Raw genomic sequence first — 17,773 nt, 5'->3', positions numbered from 1 at the left:
TGCTCAGGCAGAGCAGTGCTGATGCTCCTCATAAAGCTGTCGCTGCTGTGAAGGTTCTAGGTGACATCACAAATCCCTATGGTTACATACACAACAAAGCTGGGTTGTTGTTGTTTACACTCTGCAAGGCCTGTGGAAGTGAGTGACATCATAGCACTGTAGTTCTGAGGGTTCTAGATGGATGCAACAATCTCCTGTTGCTTCTATGAAGGCCATAATAGACGACATCACCAAACAGCTCCATAGTCACATACACAGCAAAGGAGAGATGTTGTTTACACCTAGTGATGTCAGTGGTATTGAGTGACATCACAGCACAGTGCTAAGACTCCTGGGCCTGGACACAGCAGCGGCTGCAATATCTCAACGGAGAATACGTTTATATATATGTGTGTGTGTGCGCGTATATATATATATATATATATATATATATATATATATATATATTTCTCCGCCGAAATCACTTTTAAACCCATTTCCACCTTTTTTTCCCTTCTCTTCCTCTTACTTTTTTTTCACGTTTTTTTACGTTTTTCTCCTTTTCGCCTCTTTTCTGGGCGTATTATTCTTCTTTTTCTTCTTTTTTTTCGTCTAATGCATACCCCATCAGTGCAGCAATGCTTATTCAATACCGCCAGCAGATGGAGACACTGGGGGATAATTTTCTAAGGATTTATACTGATTTTTCCTGTCTGAATTTGTCGCACAGAAAGTTGCAGGCCAAATATGTGTGACATTTCTGCGACTTTAGCTTCTAGAGCATTTTTACAACATTATACATAGGTGCTGAATACATAAAAAGCGACTGTTCAGCGACAGACAAGTCGCATCGGCTGAAAGTAGGCCAGAATGTCAGTCCATGTTGGAGCAGGTTTAGATACAGTCTAAAGTATAGATCTCAAAGTCTGTGCACAGAATTTAGCAAGGGCCTCGCACCTTCTGATGCATCAGGTAGGTGCACAATAGCATAGCCTAACCCTCTGTACTTTGGTCTATATTGATGCGGGACATAGACAGCCAGCTGATGACCAATCCATTAGTGCAATGGATGGCTGGAAGCATTTGTCTTTGCCTTTGCAATACCACAGAAGCAATGCATGGTCAATGTACAGCAATGACACACCTGTGTGAACAGCCAGGAGACCCCCCCCCCCCCCCCCCCATGTTATGTTACATAGTTACATAGTTAGTACGGTCGAAAAAAGACATATGTCCATCAAGTTCAACCAGGGAATTAAGGGGTAGGGGTGTGGCGCGATATTGGGGAAGGGATGAGATTTTATATTTCTTCATAAGCATTAATCTTATTTTGTCAATTAGGAACATTCAGCACCCACCCGCTATCAAGGCAGCTGCCTATCATGTCATGCCCTACCTGCACAGGTGTGCTGGCTACTCAAATGATCCAATTAAGGAGGCCATTTAGTCAGCAGCAGCAGAAGTCCTGTGCCTGGACGCTCCAACAGCGGCCAGACACAAGCAGAAGCAGCAGCAGCAGCACCACCTTTTGTTTTTTGGCTGCAGCAGCAAGGCCCACAGGGCTGGCTAGCTGGCTAGCCAGCAAGCAGGTAGCAATGAAAGTAGGAATCTTTCTTTTTAACCCTGTAAGGGGGTGGTGCACTGTACCCGAAGATACTGCCATATCGGGTCAATGCATAGGGCGACGGAAGCAAGCTTCGAAATCGGCCCCCGTTCTCAAAAATCCATTTAATATATGGTCCCCAGATAGGGGACGTATCAGATATTAAACTGATAAGAACAGATACTACACTTGATCTTAGCCAAAAGGCCGAGAAGCGATAACCGTGAAAGGGGCGGGCCCAACAAGGTCCCCTTCATGGGCACTATCACTGCTTGCTGTCAGGGAGGCTGCCAGACAATTTTCCATGCACACTCTGGGCTGGGGGGCAGTCAACCACCAGTACACACAGCAGAACCTAAACCCATACCATTATTGCTAAGCAGCAAGACAGGGGCCCATTGCACTCCCACGGGGCCTTTTTAAATGCAATCCATAACCCGGATTTGCCAGGAACCCTTCTTACTCCTCCTACTTGCATGTGACACTGGGCTTAGGATCTGCATAGGAAACACACACACAAGCACACACCTACCTTTGTTGCCTGCAGATGCCTCCTTGGCTGTCCCCAAACGGTATCAAACCAACACCCACGGGAAGCTGTAAGCATAGAGGACATGCCTGCACCCCATTGGACTTACCTGTGTGGGTTAAATCCGGGTTATTTGACAACCTATGGCGGTGATGGTTCTGCTCAGGCAGAGCAGTGCTGATGCTCCTCATAAAGCTGTCGCTGCTGTGAAGGTTCTAGGTGACATCACAAATCCCTATGGTTACATACACAACAAAGCTGGGTTGTTGTTGTTTACACTCTGCAAGGCCTGTGGAAGTGAGTGACATCATAGCACTGTAGTTCTGAGGGTTCTAGATGGATGCAACAATCTCCTGTTGCTTCTATGAAGGCCATAATAGACGACATCACCAAACAGCTCCATAGTCACATACACAGCAAAGGAGAGATGTTGTTTACACCTAGTGATGTCAGTGGTATTGAGTGACATCACAGCACAGTGCTAAGGCTCCTGGGCCTGGACACAGCAGCGGCTGCAATATCTCAACGGAGAATACGTTTATATATATGTGTGTGTGTGCGCGTATATATATATATATATATATATATATATATATATATATATATATTCTCCGCCGAAATCACTTTTAAACCCATTTCCACCTTTTTTTCCCTTCTCTTCCTCTTACTTTTTTTTCACGTTTTTTTACGTTTTTCTCCTTTTCGCCTCTTTTCTGGGCGTATTATTCTTCTTTTTCTTCTTTTTTTTCGTCTAATGCATACCCCATCAGTGCAGCAATGCTTATTCAATACCGCCAGCAGATGGAGACACTGGGGGATAATTTTCTAAGGATTTATACTGATTTTTCCTGTCTGAATTTGTCGCACAGAAAGTTGCAGGCCAAATATGTGTGACATTTCTGCGACTTTAGCTTCTAGAGCATTTTTACAACATTATACATAGGTGCTGAATACATAAAAAGCGACTGTTCAGCGACAGACAAGTCGCATCGGCTGAAAGTAGGCCAGAATGTCAGTCCATGTTGGAGCAGGTTTAGATACAGTCTAAAGTATAGATCTCAAAGTCTGTGCACAGAATTTAGCAAGGGCCTCGCACCTTCTGATGCATCAGGTAGGTGCACAATAGCATAGCCTAACCCTCTGTACTTTGGTCTATATTGATGCGGGACATAGACAGCCAGCTGATGACCAATCCATTAGTGCAATGGATGGCTGGAAGCATTTGTCTTTGCCTTTGCAATACCACAGAAGCAATGCATGGTCAATGTACAGCAATGACACACCTGTGTGAACAGCCAGGAGACCCCCCCCCCCCCCCATGTTATGTTACATAGTTACATAGTTAGTACGGTCGAAAAAAGACATATGTCCATCAAGTTCAACCAGGGAATTAAGGGGTAGGGGTGTGGCGCGATATTGGGGAAGGGATGAGATTTTATATTTCTTCATAAGCATTAATCTTATTTTGTCAATTAGGAACATTCAGCACCCACCCGCTATCAAGGCAGCTGCCTATCATGTCATGCCCTACCTGCACAGGTGTGCTGGCTACTCAAATGATCCAATTAAGGAGGCCATTTAGTCAGCAGCAGCAGAAGTCCTGTGCCTGGACGCTCCAACAGCGGCCAGACACAAGCAGAAGCAGCAGCAGCAGCAGCACCACCTTTTGTTTTTTGGCTGCAGCAGCAAGGCCCACAGGGCTGGCTAGCTGGCTAGCCAGCAAGCAGGTAGCAATGAAAGTAGGAATCTTTCTTTTTAACCCTGTAAGGGGGTGGTGCACTGTACCCGAAGATACTGCCATATCGGGTCAATGCATAGGGCGACGGAAGCAAGCTTCGAAATCGGCCCCCGTTCTCAAAAATCCATTTAATATATGGTCCCCAGATAGGGGACGTATCAGATATTAAACTGATAAGAACAGATACTACACTTGATCTTAGCCAAAAGGCCGAGAAGCGATAACCGTGAAAGGGGCGGGCCCAACAAGGTCCCCTTCATGGGCACTATCACTGCTTGCTGTCAGGGAGGCTGCCAGACAATTTTCCATGCACACTCTGGGCTGGGGGGCAGTCAACCACCAGTACACACAGCAGAACCTAAACCCATACCATTATTGCTAAGCAGCAAGACAGGGGCCCATTGCACTCCCACGGGGCCTTTTTAAATGCAATCCATAACCCGGATTTGCCAGGAACCCTTCTTACTCCTCCTACTTGCATGTGACACTGGGCTTAGGATCTGCATAGGAAACACACACACAAGCACACACCTACCTTTGTTGCCTGCAGATGCCTCCTTGGCTGTCCCCAAACGGTATCAAACCAACACCCACGGGAAGCTGTAAGCATAGAGGACATGCCTGCACCCCATTGGACTTACCTGTGTGGGTTAAATCCGGGTTATTTGACAACCTATGGCGGTGATGGTTCTGCTCAGGCAGAGCAGTGCTGATGCTCCTCATAAAGCTGTCGCTGCTGTGAAGGTTCTAGGTGACATCACAAATCCCTATGGTTACATACACAACAAAGCTGGGTTGTTGTTGTTTACACTCTGCAAGGCCTGTGGAAGTGAGTGACATCATAGCACTGTAGTTCTGAGGGTTCTAGATGGATGCAACAATCTCCTGTTGCTTCTATGAAGGCCATAATAGACGACATCACCAAACAGCTCCATAGTCACATACACAGCAAAGGAGAGATGTTGTTTACACCTAGTGATGTCAGTGGTATTGAGTGACATCACAGCACAGTGCTAAGGCTCCTGGGCCTGGACACAGCAGCGGCTGCAATATCTCAACGGAGAATACGTTTATATATATGTGTGTGTGTGCGCGTATATATATATATATATATATATATATATATATATATATATATATTTCTCCGCCGAAATCACTTTTAAACCCATTTCCACCTTTTTTTCCCTTCTCTTCCTCTTACTTTTTTTTCACGTTTTTTTACGTTTTTCTCCTTTTCGCCTCTTTTCTGGGCGTATTATTCTTCTTTTTCTTCTTTTTTTTCGTCTAATGCATACCCCATCAGTGCAGCAATGCTTATTCAATACCGCCAGCAGATGGAGACACTGGGGGATAATTTTCTAAGGATTTATACTGATTTTTCCTGTCTGAATTTGTCGCACAGAAAGTTGCAGGCCAAATATGTGTGACATTTCTGCGACTTTAGCTTCTAGAGCATTTTTACAACATTATACATAGGTGCTGAATACATAAAAAGCGACTGTTCAGCGACAGACAAGTCGCATCGGCTGAAAGTAGGCCAGAATGTCAGTCCATGTTGGAGCAGGTTTAGATACAGTCTAAAGTATAGATCTCAAAGTCTGTGCACAGAATTTAGCAAGGGCCTCGCACCTTCTGATGCATCAGGTAGGTGCACAATAGCATAGCCTAACCCTCTGTACTTTGGTCTATATTGATGCGGGACATAGACAGCCAGCTGATGACCAATCCATTAGTGCAATGGATGGCTGGAAGCATTTGTCTTTGCCTTTGCAATACCACAGAAGCAATGCATGGTCAATGTACAGCAATGACACACCTGTGTGAACAGCCAGGAGACCCCCCCCCCCCCATGTTATGTTACATAGTTACATAGTTAGTACGGTCGAAAAAAGACATATGTCCATCAAGTTCAACCAGGGAATTAAGGGGTAGGGGTGTGGCGCGATATTGGGGAAGGGATGAGATTTTATATTTCTTCATAAGCATTAATCTTATTTTGTCAATTAGGAACATTCAGCACCCACCCGCTATCAAGGCAGCTGCCTATCATGTCATGCCCTACCTGCACAGGTGTGCTGGCTACTCAAATGATCCAATTAAGGAGGCCATTTAGTCAGCAGCAGCAGAAGTCCTGTGCCTGGACGCTCCAACAGCGGCCAGACACAAGCAGAAGCAGCAGCAGCAGCAGCACCACCTTTTGTTTTTTGGCTGCAGCAGCAAGGCCCACAGGGCTGGCTAGCTGGCTAGCCAGCAAGCAGGTAGCAATGAAAGTAGGAATCTTTCTTTTTAACCCTGTAAGGGGGTGGTGCACTGTACCCGAAGATACTGCCATATCGGGTCAATGCATAGGGCGACGGAAGCAAGCTTCGAAATCGGCCCCCGTTCTCAAAAATCCATTTAATATATGGTCCCCAGATAGGGGACGTATCAGATATTAAACTGATAAGAACAGATACTACACTTGATCTTAGCCAAAAGGCCGAGAAGCGATAACCGTGAAAGGGGCGGGCCCAACAAGGTCCCCTTCATGGGCACTATCACTGCTTGCTGTCAGGGAGGCTGCCAGACAATTTTCCATGCACACTCTGGGCTGGGGGGCAGTCAACCACCAGTACACACAGCAGAACCTAAACCCATACCATTATTGCTAAGCAGCAAGACAGGGGCCCATTGCACTCCCACGGGGCCTTTTTAAATGCAATCCATAACCCGGATTTGCCAGGAACCCTTCTTACTCCTCCTACTTGCATGTGACACTGGGCTTAGGATCTGCATAGGAAACACACACACAAGCACACACCTACCTTTGTTGCCTGCAGATGCCTCCTTGGCTGTCCCCAAACGGTATCAAACCAACACCCACGGGAAGCTGTAAGCATAGAGGACATGCCTGCACCCCATTGGACTTACCTGTGTGGGTTAAATCCGGGTTATTTGACAACCTATGGCGGTGATGGTTCTGCTCAGGCAGAGCAGTGCTGATGCTCCTCATAAAGCTGTCGCTGCTGTGAAGGTTCTAGGTGACATCACAAATCCCTATGGTTACATACACAACAAAGCTGGGTTGTTGTTGTTTACACTCTGCAAGGCCTGTGGAAGTGAGTGACATCATAGCACTGTAGTTCTGAGGGTTCTAGATGGATGCAACAATCTCCTGTTGCTTCTATGAAGGCCATAATAGACGACATCACCAAACAGCTCCATAGTCACATACACAGCAAAGGAGAGATGTTGTTTACACCTAGTGATGTCAGTGGTATTGAGTGACATCACAGCACAGTGCTAAGGCTCCTGGGCCTGGACACAGCAGCGGCTGCAATATCTCAACGGAGAATACGTTTATATATATGTGTGTGTGTGCGCGTATATATATATATATATATATATATATATATATATATATATATATTCTCCGCCGAAATCACTTTTAAACCCATTTCCACCTTTTTTTCCCTTCTCTTCCTCTTACTTTTTTTTCACGTTTTTTTACGTTTTTCTCCTTTTCGCCTCTTTTCTGGGCGTATTATTCTTCTTTTTCTTCTTTTTTTTCGTCTAATGCATACCCCATCAGTGCAGCAATGCTTATTCAATACCGCCAGCAGATGGAGACACTGGGGGATAATTTTCTAAGGATTTATACTGATTTTTCCTGTCTGAATTTGTCGCACAGAAAGTTGCAGGCCAAATATGTGTGACATTTCTGCGACTTTAGCTTCTAGAGCATTTTTACAACATTATACATAGGTGCTGAATACATAAAAAGCGACTGTTCAGCGACAGACAAGTCGCATCGGCTGAAAGTAGGCCAGAATGTCAGTCCATGTTGGAGCAGGTTTAGATACAGTCTAAAGTATAGATCTCAAAGTCTGTGCACAGAATTTAGCAAGGGCCTCGCACCTTCTGATGCATCAGGTAGGTGCACAATAGCATAGCCTAACCCTCTGTACTTTGGTCTATATTGATGCGGGACATAGACAGCCAGCTGATGACCAATCCATTAGTGCAATGGATGGCTGGAAGCATTTGTCTTTGCCTTTGCAATACCACAGAAGCAATGCATGGTCAATGTACAGCAATGACACACCTGTGTGAACAGCCAGGAGACCCCCCCCCCCCCCATGTTATGTTACATAGTTACATAGTTAGTACGGTCGAAAAAAGACATATGTCCATCAAGTTCAACCAGGGAATTAAGGGGTAGGGGTGTGGCGCGATATTGGGGAAGGGATGAGATTTTATATTTCTTCATAAGCATTAATCTTATTTTGTCAATTAGGAACATTCAGCACCCACCCGCTATCAAGGCAGCTGCCTATCATGTCATGCCCTACCTGCACAGGTGTGCTGGCTACTCAAATGATCCAATTAAGGAGGCCATTTAGTCAGCAGCAGCAGAAGTCCTGTGCCTGGACGCTCCAACAGCGGCCAGACACAAGCAGAAGCAGCAGCAGCAGCACCACCTTTTGTTTTTTGGCTGCAGCAGCAAGGCCCACAGGGCTGGCTAGCTGGCTAGCCAGCAAGCAGGTAGCAATGAAAGTAGGAATCTTTCTTTTTAACCCTGTAAGGGGGTGGTGCACTGTACCCGAAGATACTGCCATATCGGGTCAATGCATAGGGCGACGGAAGCAAGCTTCGAAATCGGCCCCCGTTCTCAAAAATCCATTTAATATATGGTCCCCAGATAGGGGACGTATCAGATATTAAACTGATAAGAACAGATACTACACTTGATCTTAGCCAAAAGGCCGAGAAGCGATAACCGTGAAAGGGGCGGGCCCAACAAGGTCCCCTTCATGGGCACTATCACTGCTTGCTGTCAGGGAGGCTGCCAGACAATTTTCCATGCACACTCTGGGCTGGGGGGCAGTCAACCACCAGTACACACAGCAGAACCTAAACCCATACCATTATTGCTAAGCAGCAAGACAGGGGCCCATTGCACTCCCACGGGGCCTTTTTAAATGCAATCCATAACCCGGATTTGCCAGGAACCCTTCTTACTCCTCCTACTTGCATGTGACACTGGGCTTAGGATCTGCATAGGAAACACACACACAAGCACACACCTACCTTTGTTGCCTGCAGATGCCTCCTTGGCTGTCCCCAAACGGTATCAAACCAACACCCAGGAAGCTGTAAGCATAGAGGACATGCCTGCACCCCATTGGACTTACCTGTGTGGGTTAAATCCGGGTTATTTGACAACCTATGGCGGTGATGGTTCTGCTCAGGCAGAGCAGTGCTGATGCTCCTCATAAAGCTGTCGCTGCTGTGAAGGTTCTAGGTGACATCACAAATCCCTATGGTTACATACACAACAAAGCTGGGTTGTTGTTGTTTACACTCTGCAAGGCCTGTGGAAGTGAGTGACATCATAGCACTGTAGTTCTGAGGGTTCTAGATGGATGCAACAATCTCCTGTTGCTTCTATGAAGGCCATAATAGACGACATCACCAAACAGCTCCATAGTCACATACACAGCAAAGGAGAGATGTTGTTTACACCTAGTGATGTCAGTGGTATTGAGTGACATCACAGCACAGTGCTAAGGCTCCTGGGCCTGGACACAGCAGCGGCTGCAATATCTCAACGGAGAATACGTTTATATATATGTGTGTGTGTGCGCGTATATATATATATATATATATATATATATATATATATATATATATATTTCTCCGCCGAAATCACTTTTAAACCCATTTCCACCTTTTTTTCCCTTCTCTTCCTCTTACTTTTTTTTCACGTTTTTTTACGTTTTTCTCCTTTTCGCCTCTTTTCTGGGCGTATTATTCTTCTTTTTCTTCTTTTTTTTCGTCTAATGCATACCCCATCAGTGCAGCAATGCTTATTCAATACCGCCAGCAGATGGAGACACTGGGGGATAATTTTCTAAGGATTTATACTGATTTTTCCTGTCTGAATTTGTCGCACAGAAAGTTGCAGGCCAAATATGTGTGACATTTCTGCGACTTTAGCTTCTAGAGCATTTTTACAACATTATACATAGGTGCTGAATACATAAAAAGCGACTGTTCAGCGACAGACAAGTCGCATCGGCTGAAAGTAGGCCAGAATGTCAGTCCATGTTGGAGCAGGTTTAGATACAGTCTAAAGTATAGATCTCAAAGTCTGTGCACAGAATTTAGCAAGGGCCTCGCACCTTCTGATGCATCAGGTAGGTGCACAATAGCATAGCCTAACCCTCTGTACTTTGGTCTATATTGATGCGGGACATAGACAGCCAGCTGATGACCAATCCATTAGTGCAATGGATGGCTGGAAGCATTTGTCTTTGCCTTTGCAATACCACAGAAGCAATGCATGGTCAATGTACAGCAATGACACACCTGTGTGAACAGCCAGGAGACCCCCCCCCCCCATGTTATGTTACATAGTTACATAGTTAGTACGGTCGAAAAAAGACATATGTCCATCAAGTTCAACCAGGGAATTAAGGGGTAGGGGTGTGGCGCGATATTGGGGAAGGGATGAGATTTTATATTTCTTCATAAGCATTAATCTTATTTTGTCAATTAGGAACATTCAGCACCCACCCGCTATCAAGGCAGCTGCCTATCATGTCATGCCCTACCTGCACAGGTGTGCTGGCTACTCAAATGATCCAATTAAGGAGGCCATTTAGTCAGCAGCAGCAGAAGTCCTGTGCCTGGACGCTCCAACAGCGGCCAGACACAAGCAGAAGCAGCAGCAGCAGCAGCACCACCTTTTGTTTTTTGGCTGCAGCAGCAAGGCCCACAGGGCTGGCTAGCTGGCTAGCCAGCAAGCAGGTAGCAATGAAAGTAGGAATCTTTCTTTTTAACCCTGTAAGGGGGTGGTGCACTGTACCCGAAGATACTGCCATATCGGGTCAATGCATAGGGCGACGGAAGCAAGCTTCGAAATCGGCCCCCGTTCTCAAAAATCCATTTAATATATGGTCCCCAGATAGGGGACGTATCAGATATTAAACTGATAAGAACAGATACTACACTTGATCTTAGCCAAAAGGCCGAGAAGCGATAACCGTGAAAGGGGCGGGCCCAACAAGGTCCCCTTCATGGGCACTATCACTGCTTGCTGTCAGGGAGGCTGCCAGACAATTTTCCATGCACACTCTGGGCTGGGGGGCAGTCAACCACCAGTACACACAGCAGAACCTAAACCCATACCATTATTGCTAAGCAGCAAGACAGGGGCCCATTGCACTCCCACGGGGCCTTTTTAAATGCAATCCATAACCCGGATTTGCCAGGAACCCTTCTTACTCCTCCTACTTGCATGTGACACTGGGCTTAGGATCTGCATAGGAAACACACACACAAGCACACACCTACCTTTGTTGCCTGCAGATGCCTCCTTGGCTGTCCCCAAACGGTATCAAACCAACACCCACGGGAAGCTGTAAGCATAGAGGACATGCCTGCACCCCATTGGACTTACCTGTGTGGGTTAAATCCGGGTTATTTGACAACCTATGGCGGTGATGGTTCTGCTCAGGCAGAGCAGTGCTGATGCTCCTCATAAAGCTGTCGCTGCTGTGAAGGTTCTAGGTGACATCACAAATCCCTATGGTTACATACACAACAAAGCTGGGTTGTTGTTGTTTACACTCTGCAAGGCCTGTGGAAGTGAGTGACATCATAGCACTGTAGTTCTGAGGGTTCTAGATGGATGCAACAATCTCCTGTTGCTTCTATGAAGGCCATAATAGACGACATCACCAAACAGCTCCATAGTCACATACACAGCAAAGGAGAGATGTTGTTTACACCTAGTGATGTCAGTGGTATTGAGTGACATCACAGCACAGTGCTAAGGCTCCTGGGCCTGGACACAGCAGCGGCTGCAATATCTCAACGGAGAATACGTTTATATATATGTGTGTGTGTGCGCGTATATATATATATATATATATATATATATATATATATATATATATTTCTCCGCCGAAATCACTTTTAAACCCATTTCCACCTTTTTTTCCCTTCTCTTCCTCTTACTTTTTTTTCACGTTTTTTTACGTTTTTCTCCTTTTCGCCTCTTTTCTGGGCGTATTATTCTTCTTTTTCTTCTTTTTTTTCGTCTAATGCATACCCCATCAGTGCAGCAATGCTTATTCAATACCGCCAGCAGATGGAGACACTGGGGGATAATTTTCTAAGGATTTATACTGATTTTTCCTGTCTGAATTTGTCGCACAGAAAGTTGCAGGCCAAATATGTGTGACATTTCTGCGACTTTAGCTTCTAGAGCATTTTTACAACATTATACATAGGTGCTGAATACATAAAAAGCGACTGTTCAGCGACAGACAAGTCGCATCGGCTGAAAGTAGGCCAGAATGTCAGTCCATGTTGGAGCAGGTTTAGATACAGTCTAAAGTATAGATCTCAAAGTCTGTGCACAGAATTTAGCAAGGGCCTCGCACCTTCTGATGCATCAGGTAGGTGCACAATAGCATAGCCTAACCCTCTGTACTTTGGTCTATATTGATGCGGGACATAGACAGCCAGCTGATGACCAATCCATTAGTGCAATGGATGGCTGGAAGCATTTGTCTTTGCCTTTGCAATACCACAGAAGCAATGCATGGTCAATGTACAGCAATGACACACCTGTGTGAACAGCCAGGAGACCCCCCCCCCATGTTATGTTACATAGTTACATAGTTAGTACGGTCGAAAAAAGACATATGTCCATCAAGTTCAACCAGGGAATTAAGGGGTAGGGGTGTGGCGTGATATTGGGGAAGGGATGAGATTTTATATTTCTTCATAAGCATTAATCTTATTTTGTCAATTAGGAACATTCAGCACCCACCCGCTATCAAGGCAGCTGCCTATCATGTCATGCCCTACCTGCACAGGTGTGCTGGCTACTCAAATGATCCAATTAAGGAGGCCATTTAGTCAGCAGCAGCAGAAGTCCTGTGCCTGGACGCTCCAACAGCGGCCAGACACAAGCAGAAGCAGCAGCAGCAGCACCACCTTTTGTTTTTTGGCTGCAGCAGCAAGGCCCACAGGGCTGGCTAGCTGGCTAGCCAGCAAGCAGGTAGCAATGAAAGTAGGAATCTTTCTTTTTAACCCTGTAAGGGGGTGGTGCACTGTACCCGAAGATACTGCCATATCGGGTCAATGCATAGGGCGACGGAAGCAAGCTTCGAAATCGGCCCCCGTTCTCAAAAATCCATTTAATATATGGTCCCCAGATAGGGGACGTATCAGATATTAAACTGATAAGAACAGATACTACACTTGATCTTAGCCAAAAGGCCGAGAAGCGATAACCGTGAAAGGGGCGGGCCCAACAAGGTCCCCTTCATGGGCACTATCACTGCTTGCTGTCAGGGAGGCTGCCAGACAATTTTCCATGCACACTCTGGGCTGGGGGGCAGTCAACCACCAGTACACACAGCAGAACCTAAACCCATACCATTATTTGCTAAGCAGCAAGACAGGGGCCCATTGCACTCCCACGGGGCCTTTTTAAATGCAATCCATAACCCGGATTTGCCAGGAACCCTTCTTACTCCTCCTACTTGCATGTGACACTGGGCTTAGGATCTGCATAGGAAACACACACACAAGCACACACCTACCTTTGTTGCCTGCAGATGCCTCCTTGGCTGTCCCCAAACGGTATCAAACCAACACCCACGGGAAGCTGTAAGCATAGAGGACATGCCTGCACCCCATTGGACTTACCTGTGTGGGTTAAATCCGGGTTATTTGACAACCTATGGCGGTGATGGTTCTGCTCAGGCAGAGCAGTGCTGATGCTCCTCATAAAGCTGTCGCTGCTGTGAAGGTTCTAGGTGACATCACAAATCCCTATGGTTACATACACAACAAAGCTGGGTTGTTGTTGTTTACACTCTGCAAGGCCTGTGGAAGTGAGTGACATCATAGCACTGTAGTTCTGAGGGTTCTAGATGGATGCAACAATCTCCTGTTGCTTCTATGAAGGCCATAATAGACGACATCACCAAACAGCTCCATAGTCACATACACAGCAAAGGAGAGATGTTGTTTACACCTAGTGATGTCAGTGGTATTGAGTGACATCACAGCACAGTGCTAAGGCTCCTGGGCCTGGACACAGCAGCGGCTGCAATATCTCAACGGAGAATACGTTTATATATATGTGTGTGTGTGCGCGTATATATATATATATATATATATATATATATATATATATATTTCTCCGCCGAAATCACTTTTAACCCATTTTCCACCTTTTTTTCCCTTCTCTTCCTCTTACTTTTTTTTCACGTTTTTTTACGTTTTTCTCCTTTTCGCCTCTTTTCTGGGCGTATTATTCTTCTTTTTCTTCTTTTTTTTCGTCTAATGCATACCCCATCAGTGCAGCAATGCTTATTCAATACCGCCAGCAGATGGAGACACTGGGGATAATTTTCTAAGGATTTATACTGATTTTTCCTGTCCTGAATTTGTCGCACAGAAAGTTGCAGGCCAAATATGTGTGACATTTCTGCGACTTTAGCTTCTAGAGCATTTTTACAACATTATACATAGGTGCTGAATACATAAAAAGCGACTGTTCAGCGACAGACAAGTCGCATCGGCTGAAAGTAGGCCAGAATGTCAGTCCATGTTGGAGCAGGTTTAGATACAGTCTAAAGTATAGATCTCAAAGTCTGTGCACAGAATTTAGCAAGGGCCTCGCACCTTCTGATGCATCAGGTAGGTGCACAATAGCATAGCCTAACCCTCTGTACTTTGGTCTATATTGATGCGGGACATAGACAAGCCAGCTGATGACCAATCCATTAGTGCAATGGATGGCTGGAAGCATTTGTCTTTGCCTTTGCAATACCACAGAAGCAATGCATGGTCAATGTACAGCAATGACACACCTGTGTGAACAGCCAGGAGACCCCCCCCCCCCCCCCATGTTATGTTACATAGTTACATAGTTAGTACGGTCGAAAAAAGACATATGTCCATCAAGTTCAACCAGGGAATTAAGGGGTAGGGGTGTGGCGCGATATTGGGGAAGGGATGAGATTTTATATTTCTTCATAAGCATTAATCTTATTTTGTCAATTAGGAACATTCAGCACCCACCCGCTATCAAGGCAGCTGCCTATCATGTCATGCCCTACCTGCACAGGTGTGCTGGCTACTCAAATGATCCAATTAAGGAGGCCATTTAGTCAGCAGCAGCAGAAGTCCTGTGCCTGGACGCTCCAACAGCGGCCAGACACAAGCAGAAGCAGCAGCAGCAGCACCACCTTTTGTTTTTTGGCTGCAGCAGCAAGGCCCACAGGGCTGGCTAGCTGGCTAGCCAGCAAGCAGGTAGCAATGAAAGTAGGAATCTTTCTTTTTAACCCTGTAAGGGGGTGGTGCACTGTACCCGAAGATACTGCCATATCGGGTCAATGCATAGGGCGACGGAAGCAAGCTTCGAAATCGGCCCCCGTTCTCAAAAATCCATTTAATATATGGTCCCCAGATAGGGGACGTATCAGATATTAAACTGATAAGAACAGATACTACACTTGATCTTAGCCAAAAGGCCGAGAAGCGATAACCGTGAAAGGGGCGGGCCCAACAAGGTCCCCTTCATGGGCACTATCACTGCTTGCTGTCAGGGAGGCTGCCAGACAATTTTCCATGCACACTCTGGGCTGGGGGGCAGTCAACCACCAGTACACACAGCAGAACCTAAACCCATACCATTATTGCTAAGCAGCAAGACAGGGGCCCATTGCACTCCCACGGGGCCTTTTTAAATGCAATCCATAACCCGGATTTGCCAGGAACCCTTCTTACTCCTCCTACTTGCATGTGACACTGGCTTAGGATCTGCATAGGAAACACACACACAAGCACACACCTACCTTTGTTGCCTGCAGATGCCTCCTTGGCTGTCCCCAAACGGTATCAAACCAACACCCACGGGAAGCTGTAAGCATAGAGGACATGCCTGCACCCCATTGGACTTACCTGTGTGGGTTAAATCCGGGTTATTTGACAACCTATGGCGGTGATGGTTCTGCTCAGGCAGAGCAGTGCTGATGCTCCTCATAAAGCTGTCGCTGCTGTGAAGGTTCTAGGTGACATCACAAATCCCTATGGTTACATACACAACAAAGCTGGGTTGTTGTTGTTTACACTCTGCAAGGCCTGTGGAAGTGAGTGACATCATAGCACTGTAGTTCTGAGGGTTCTAGATGGATGCAACAATCTCCTGTTGCTTCTATGAAGGCCATAATAGACGACATCACCAAACAGCTCCATAGTCACATACACAGCAAAGGAGAGATGTTGTTTACACCTAGTGATGTCAGTGGTATTGAGTGACATCACAGCACAGTGCTAAGGCTCCTGGGCCTGGACACAGCAGCGGCTGCAATATCTCAACGGAGAATACGTTTATATATATGTGTGTGTGTGCGCGTATATATATATATATATATATATATATATATATATATATATATATATTTCTCCGCCGAAATCACTTTTAAACCCATTTCCACCTTTTTTTCCCTTCTCTTCCTCTTACTTTTTTTTCACGTTTTTTACGTTTTTCTCCTTTTCGCCTCTTTTCTGGGCGTATTATTCTTCTTTTTCTTCTTTTTTTTCGTCTAATGCATACCCCATCAGTGCAGCAATGCTTATTCAATACCGCCAGCAGATGGAGACACTGGGGGATAATTTTCTAAGGATTTATACTGATTTTTCCTGTCTGAATTTGTCGCACAGAAAGTTGCAGGCCAAATATGTGTGACATTTCTGCGACTTTAGCTTCTAGAGCATTTTTACAACATTATACATAGGTGCTGAATACATAAAAAGCGACTGTTCAGCGACAGACAAGTCGCATCGGCTGAAAGTAGGCCAGAATGTCAGTCCATGTTGGAGCAGGTTTAGATACAGTCTAAAGTATAGATCTCAAAGTCTGTGCACAGAATTTAGCAAGGGCCTCGCACCTTCTGATGCATCAGGTAGGTGCACAATAGCATAGCCTAACCCTCTGTACTTTGGTCTATATTGATGCGGGACATAGACAGCCAGCTGATGACCAATCCATTAGTGCAATGGATGGCTGGAAGCATTTGTCTTTGCCTTTGCAATACCACAGAAGCAATGCATGGTCAATGTACAGCAATGACACACCTGTGTGAACAGCCAGGAGACCCCCCCCCCCCCCCCCCCCCCATGTTATGTTACATAGTTACATAGTTAGTACGGTCGAAAAAAGACATATGTCCATCAAGTTCAACCAGGGAATTAAGGGGTAGGGGTGTGGCGCGATATTGGGGAAGGGATGAGATTTTATATTTCTTCATAAGCATTAATCTTATTTTGTCAATTAGGTACATTCAGCACCCACCCGCTATCAAGGCAGCTGCCTATCATGTCATGCCCTACCTGCACAGGTGTGCTGGCTACTCAAATGATCCAATTAAGGAGGCCATTTAGTCAGCAGCAGCAGAAGTCCTGTGCCTGGACGCTCCAACAGCGGCCAGACACAAGCAGAAGCAGCAGCAGCAGCACCACCTTTTGTTTTTTGGCTGCAGCAGCAAGGCCCACAGGGCTGGCTAGCTGGCTAGCCAGCAAGCAGGTAGCAATGAAAGTAGGAATCTTTCTTTTTAACCCTGTAAGGGGGTGGTGCACTGTACCCGAAGATACTGCCATATCGGGTCAATGCATAGGGCGACGGAAGCAAGCTTCGAAATCGGCCCCCGTTCTCAAAAATCCATTTAATATATGGTCCCCAGATAGGGGACGTATCAGATATTAAACTGATAAGAACAGATACTACACTTGATCTTAGCCAAAAGGCCGAGAAGCGATAACCGTGAAAGGGGTGGGCCCAACAAGGTCCCCTTCATGGGCACTATCACTGCTTGCTGTCAGGGAGGCTGCCAGACAATTTTCCATGCACACT

The 17,773-nt window shown here is 45.9% G+C and overlaps 8 non-coding genes across 8 annotated transcripts; all 8 read right to left on the bottom strand.

Moving 5' to 3' along the window:
• Positions 1–1,610: 1,610 nt before the first annotated feature.
• LOC130340923 (U2 spliceosomal RNA) lies at positions 1,611–1,801 on the bottom strand. Its single transcript, XR_008880952.1, has one exon. It is a non-coding gene; the product is annotated as a U2 spliceosomal RNA (small nuclear RNA).
• A 2,079-nt stretch (positions 1,802–3,880) lies between these two features.
• Positions 3,881–4,071, bottom strand: LOC130340922 (U2 spliceosomal RNA). Its single transcript, XR_008880951.1, has one exon. It is a non-coding gene; the product is annotated as a U2 spliceosomal RNA (small nuclear RNA).
• Positions 4,072–6,149: 2,078 nt separating this feature from the next.
• Positions 6,150–6,340, bottom strand: LOC130340921 (U2 spliceosomal RNA). Its single transcript, XR_008880950.1, has one exon. It is a non-coding gene; the product is annotated as a U2 spliceosomal RNA (small nuclear RNA).
• A 2,075-nt stretch (positions 6,341–8,415) lies between these two features.
• Positions 8,416–8,606, bottom strand: LOC130340920 (U2 spliceosomal RNA). Its single transcript, XR_008880949.1, has one exon. It is a non-coding gene; the product is annotated as a U2 spliceosomal RNA (small nuclear RNA).
• Positions 8,607–10,683: 2,077 nt separating this feature from the next.
• On the bottom strand, positions 10,684–10,874 carry LOC130340919 (U2 spliceosomal RNA). The gene has a single exon (XR_008880948.1). It is a non-coding gene; the product is annotated as a U2 spliceosomal RNA (small nuclear RNA).
• Positions 10,875–12,946: 2,072 nt separating this feature from the next.
• On the bottom strand, positions 12,947–13,137 carry LOC130340918 (U2 spliceosomal RNA). The gene has a single exon (XR_008880947.1). It is a non-coding gene; the product is annotated as a U2 spliceosomal RNA (small nuclear RNA).
• A 2,076-nt stretch (positions 13,138–15,213) lies between these two features.
• Positions 15,214–15,404, bottom strand: LOC130340917 (U2 spliceosomal RNA). Its single transcript, XR_008880946.1, has one exon. It is a non-coding gene; the product is annotated as a U2 spliceosomal RNA (small nuclear RNA).
• Positions 15,405–17,488: 2,084 nt separating this feature from the next.
• Positions 17,489–17,679, bottom strand: LOC130340916 (U2 spliceosomal RNA). Its single transcript, XR_008880945.1, has one exon. It is a non-coding gene; the product is annotated as a U2 spliceosomal RNA (small nuclear RNA).
• Positions 17,680–17,773: the final 94 nt, after the last annotated feature.

The sequence above is a fragment of the Hyla sarda genome, unplaced genomic scaffold, assembly GCF_029499605.1.
Source record: "Hyla sarda isolate aHylSar1 unplaced genomic scaffold, aHylSar1.hap1 scaffold_605, whole genome shotgun sequence".
NCBI lineage: Eukaryota > Metazoa > Chordata > Amphibia > Anura > Hylidae > Hyla > Hyla sarda.
The sequence above is the reverse complement of the archived record's forward strand: the minus strand, read 5'-3'. Positions and strand labels throughout refer to the sequence as shown.